Source organism: Clupea harengus, chromosome 9 (genome assembly GCF_900700415.2).
Source record: "Clupea harengus chromosome 9, Ch_v2.0.2, whole genome shotgun sequence".
In the NCBI taxonomy this organism is placed as follows: Eukaryota; Metazoa; Chordata; class Actinopteri; order Clupeiformes; family Clupeidae; genus Clupea; species Clupea harengus.
Genome location: NC_045160.1, coordinates 21906047 through 21911046, shown reverse-complemented (window position 1 = coordinate 21911046; position 5000 = coordinate 21906047). Strand labels below are relative to the sequence as shown.

At 51.3% G+C, this 5000-nt stretch overlaps 1 protein-coding gene across 3 annotated transcripts in view; it reads left to right on the top strand.

The window, feature by feature from the left end:
* The window catches only part of ece2b (endothelin converting enzyme 2b), a 49367-nt gene that overhangs the window by 14928 nt on the left and 29439 nt on the right, over positions 1-5000 (top strand). The window contains exon 1 of one of the 3 annotated variants that reach the window (XM_031573826.2): positions 2180-2340. The exons of the other annotated variants lie outside the window; for them this stretch is intronic. The gene's annotated coding sequence lies outside the window, so the exon portion shown is untranslated. Of the gene's footprint in view, positions 1-2179; positions 2341-5000 lie in introns of those variants that run through there. 3 annotated transcript variants of the gene reach the window in all.

Sequence of the window (5000 nt, the reverse complement as noted above, 5' to 3'; positions counted from 1 at the left end):
ACCCCTCACACAGAAGAGAAGAGGATGCCGAAATATCAGAAGAAAGGAAGAGACGAAAAGAGGAGTGTGGATCAGAGGATGAGGAGAGGGAAAGAGGGAGGGAGAAATAGAGGGAGAGAGCGAAGGAGGAGTACAGAAAGTGAGAGAGGGATGGACAGAGGCTGTGGGGTTAGAGGCTGTGGGGTAAGAGGCTGTGGGGTAAGAGGCTGTGGGGTAAGAGGCTGTGGGGTAAGAGGCTGTGGGGTTAGAGGCTGTGGGGTTAGAGGCTGTGGGGTAAGAGGCTGGTTCTCAGCTGTGACCGTGCAGAGAACATGCGTGGGTGTCGGAGAGAGACGCTTACCAAACACCACCACATCTGTCTGTCTGTCTGTCTGTCTGTCTGTCTGTCTGTCTGGGATGTAAACCAGCAAGAGTGGTCAACGGACAACCAGATTACACCCTGGGTTGTAATCCTAGAATCAGAACTGGGTCAAAGCCAGGGAGTGATGCTATAGTACTGGGTCAAAGCCAGGGAGTGATGCTATAGCAGGATGGATATATGGATAGAGAGAGCGAGAGAGAGCGAGAGAGAGCGAGAGAGAGAGAGAGAGAGAGAGAGAGAGAAGCGAGTAGAGCATTATAAAGGGTCAATAATGGCCTGTGTGTCCAAAGCCTTGGGTGCCGATTGCTATTTCCTCAACTGTGGATTGGAGATAACACAGACCTAGTGTGTGTGTGAGTGGTGTGAGTGTGTGTGTGTGTGTGTGTGACAGGGAGATTGTGGTGATTAGCTGTACTTTGTTATTTGGGCTCCACCTCTGTCTGCTGGCGCCCCAGTGTAGGCCGTGGAGAAGTGTGTGTGTGTGTGTGTGTGTGTGTGTGTGTGTGTGTGTGTGTGTGTGTGTGTGTGTGTGTGTGTGTGTGTGTGTGTGTGTGTGTGTGTGTGTGTGTGTGTGTGTGTGTGTGTGTGTGTGTGTGTGTGTGTGTGTGTGGAGTCATTATGGAAGTGTGGGGATTGTGGTGGCTAAATGACTGAGTGTGTGACCATAAAGAATAAGATGGGGAGAGCTAAATATGTCAAACTGAGGGAAGGAGAGAGGGAGGAGGGGAGCGAGAGAGAGAGAGAGGGAGGGAGGGAGCGAGAGAGGGGGGGGAAGGAAGGAGGGCAGAGGGAGAGTGAATCTGAGAGGAAGAGACAGAGTGAGAAAGAGAGGCAGAGATGGGGCTCATTGGGAGGTCTGGTGAGGAGAGGTCTGAGTCGATGCAATGTGTGTTTTCACAATCAGCTGAGCACACAGCTGCTGTCATCTCCCTCCCCCACAACCGCTCAATATGCTGCGTCGACTGTGGTGACTGGTTTCACACCAGTGTACTCTGACTACAGTATATCCATACACACACACGCATAGTCACTCACTCAGTCACTCATCCTCTCTCACATTTATACACACACACACACACACACACACACAAAGAATGCCACATATTAACCCTGACATTGTCATGGAAACAAGGCTCATCAACTCACCACTGGATGGACCAGAGATTTTGTCTATTTGTTTGTCTGTGTGTGTGTCTGTGTCTGTGTGTGTGTGTGTGTGTGTGTGTGTGTGTGTGTGTGTGTGTGCGTATATGTGTGTGTGCATTCTCATGTTTGTCTATGTGTGAGCGTACGTTTGTGTAAGTGTGTGTGTGTAGGGGGGGAGCCTCCTCTTGGCTGTGCTCCGCGTGCGCCTGTTGAGAGTGTGTGGAAAGGGCTGAGTAACAGTGTTTGTCTCGTCCCCTGCTGCTGCTGTTGGCGTTTGGTCTGTGTGACTGAGAGAGTGTGTGTGTCTGTGTGACTGTGTGTGTGTGTGTGTGTGTGTGTGTGTGTGTGTGTGTGTGTGTGTGACTGAGAGAGTCCCCCTCTCCCCTCCTACCCCATCAACACAGCATCTGTACTCAAGCTGCTGGCTACGGCTCTCAACAATCAATAGAGTCTCTCTCTCTCTCTCTCTCTCTCTCTCTCTCTCTCTCTCTCTCTCTCTCTCTCTCTCTCCTTCTCTCCCCCCCCACCCCACGCCTGACATAGTTGGTATCTCCCGTCACCACATACAGGAACGCATGTGTACACAGTGTCACAAGTGTCCTCCTACCCACACACACCCCCCCCCCCCCCCCCTCCCCAGGTCTGATAGTTGGTATCTCCCATCACTACTTTCAGCTGCTCTCTCCCAGCAGCTTGTTGTTCAGTTGGTCTCTCCCGTCACACCTCAGCCTCTGCTTCAGCTTCTGCTTCCTGATCTTGCGGGCGCCTCAGGTCAGCTTGGTAGTGAGGAGCAGGTGTCTCTGAAGACACACACACACACACACACACACGGGGTGAGTGATGACCGGGCAGCGGACATGGGGGACAGCTAACCCTCAGTTGTATCATTACGTGTGTGTGTGTGTGTGTGTGTTGGGTGTGTGTGTGTGTGTGTGTGTGTGTGTTGGGGGGTGGGGGGGGGGAGATGTGTGTGTGTGTGTGTGTGTGTGTGTGTATGTGTGTAGAGAGAAGAAAGAGAGGAAAGCGGTGAGTGTTTCCTGAAAGTCTGTGAGGAAAAGAGCTGCTCATAGAGAAGTGCAGCACAGCGTTGGTCTTAGACTTTTCACAGGGTTGAGTTTCTCTCTGTCTAACTGTTTGTGGTGTGATACACACACACACACACTCAGCTCTGAAATGACTCAGTTATGGCTTTGACTTGTGTGTGTGGGCGTTTTACCACTGATGAGTGAGTGTACTGGATGTCACTAGGTGTGTTAGTCTTGTGTCTGTGTGATTAATGCAGAAATGGGTCCGTGCGTTCAGGATTGGATCTTCACATACTTGAGATTAAGCTTTTGGAAGGAGGGGAGAGAGTGCAATATAGAGAAGGAGAAAATAGAAGTTATCCCTGTGTGTGTGTGTGTGTGTGTGTGTGTGTGTGTGTGTGTGTGTGTGTGTGTGTGTGTGTGTGTGTGTGTGTGTGTGTGAGAGAGAAGCGAGCCCATGTATGCATGAGCTAAACCCAGTGCTGATGGTCCTGGTTCAGTGTGTCCAGTCCCCCATCAGTGCTGGAGCTGCAGACGGAGGCGGAGGGATTCACAGGCATCCTGGCTCCGGCCCCAGACCTCTCAAGGGAAATGTCAGAGGTTTGGCAGCAGTAGCCACCCTCCCTCCATCTCCTCTATCGCTCGCTCGCTTTTTTTCTCTGTCCCTTCCTCTCTTTCATTCCCTCCCTCTCTCTTCCTCTTTTTCTCCATCTGTCTCTCTCGCTCTCTCTCCCTTTCCCTCCCTCTCCCTTTATCTCTTCCTCTTGCCCTCTCTCCATCTCTTCCTCTCTCTCTCTCTCTTCCCCTCTCTCTCTCTCTTCCTCTCTCTCTCTCCTTCCTTCTCCCCCTCTATCCCCCTCTTTCCCTGAAGGGGCCGTACTTGCGTCAGAGTGCTTCTCTGGGGGGGCCCCCCATGCAAGAGGGGCCCCAGGGGGAGGGGTGTGGGGCCCCAGGGGCAGGGGTGTGGGGCCCCAGGGGCAGGGGTGTGGGGCCGGCGCTGATGTCCTTTCATTTGGAGGCATTTCGCAAAGATGCTGGAAACTGGGTCAGTGGAAACTCACGGGGGGGGGGAAAGTGTTGGTCAGTGTGTGTCAGACCACCGGTGATATTCCCCATGCTGAAGAGGGGACTCTCCAGAGGTGTGTGTGTGTGCGTGTGTGTGCGTGTGTGTGCATGTGTGTGTGCATGTGTGTGTGCACAGTGCTGTCCAATGCTGGTGCTGCCGTGGTGTTTGAACCTTGTGCAGTGTCATCTAATGCCAACTCAGTTCAACTCAGAGTTCCACAGAGTTCAGATGAGGGTTAAATGTGTTTTTCTTTTTTCCCTAAGAAGACCATTATCCGTGCGCACACGCAGTGCCATGTCGTGAAGTGCTTTTTCATTAGATCACACAGTGTTTAAAGTTCTGCAGAATTCTGATGAACTTGTTATTTGTTTTACCTTTTTTCCTCAGAAGGCCTTTATCTTTTTGTGTGGGTGTGTGAGTTTGTATATAACTCTGTGTGTGTGTGTGTGTGTGTGTGTGTGTGTGTGTGTGTGTGTGTGTGTGTGTGTGTGTGCATGTGTTTCTGAGGAACTGTTATATATACACTCTGCCTGCTGCCTGTCTGAGGGAGCCCAGGCCTGACTGGCCTCTCTGAAAGTGAGATGGTTATAAAAGGCATTATGACCCCCCAAGATTATGAGCTATAAACTACAGGGGCGAAGCTAGAGCCATGAGTGTTGAAAATGTCATCCGTCATACACACTCAGGCGCATGTAAACGGAACAGGAAACACACACACACATACACAGATACACACACACACACACACACACACACACACACACACACACACACGCTCTCACACACACACACACACGCTCTCACATACCGACTCATGCTCATACATACACACACGCTCTATACACACACACACACACGCTCTCACATACACACACACATGCTCTCACAATCTACATAGAATCACAAAGTAATGCATTCACTCTTAGGCTTCATACCACATTAACCATGTGAATGGTTTGGGAGCGTGTGGTATGTTATTGCCGGTGTAGACGGGGTTTGGGAGCGTGTGGTATGTTAAGGTCGGTGTAGACAGGGTTTGGGAGCGTGTGGTATGTTAAGGCCGGTGTAGACGGGGTTTGGGAGCGTGTGGTATGTTAAGGTCGGTGTAGACGGGGTTTGGGAGCGTGTGGTGTGTTAAGGTCGGTGTAGACGGGGTTTGGGAGCGTGTGGTATGTTAAGGCCGATGTAGACAGGGTTTGGGAGCGTGTGGTATGTTACAGCCGGTGTCGAGACGGAGGACATGTGACTTCCTGTGTGAAAGCGTCTTTTGTGAGCAGATGAGTGGAACAGAGGGAGACAGAGTAGAAATGCTGAGGAGGACACTTCATCCATTCAGCCTGGGCTTGGGTTGGAGAACAGCTCACAGACCACAGCTACTCAACCTAGAGATACTGTATAACAA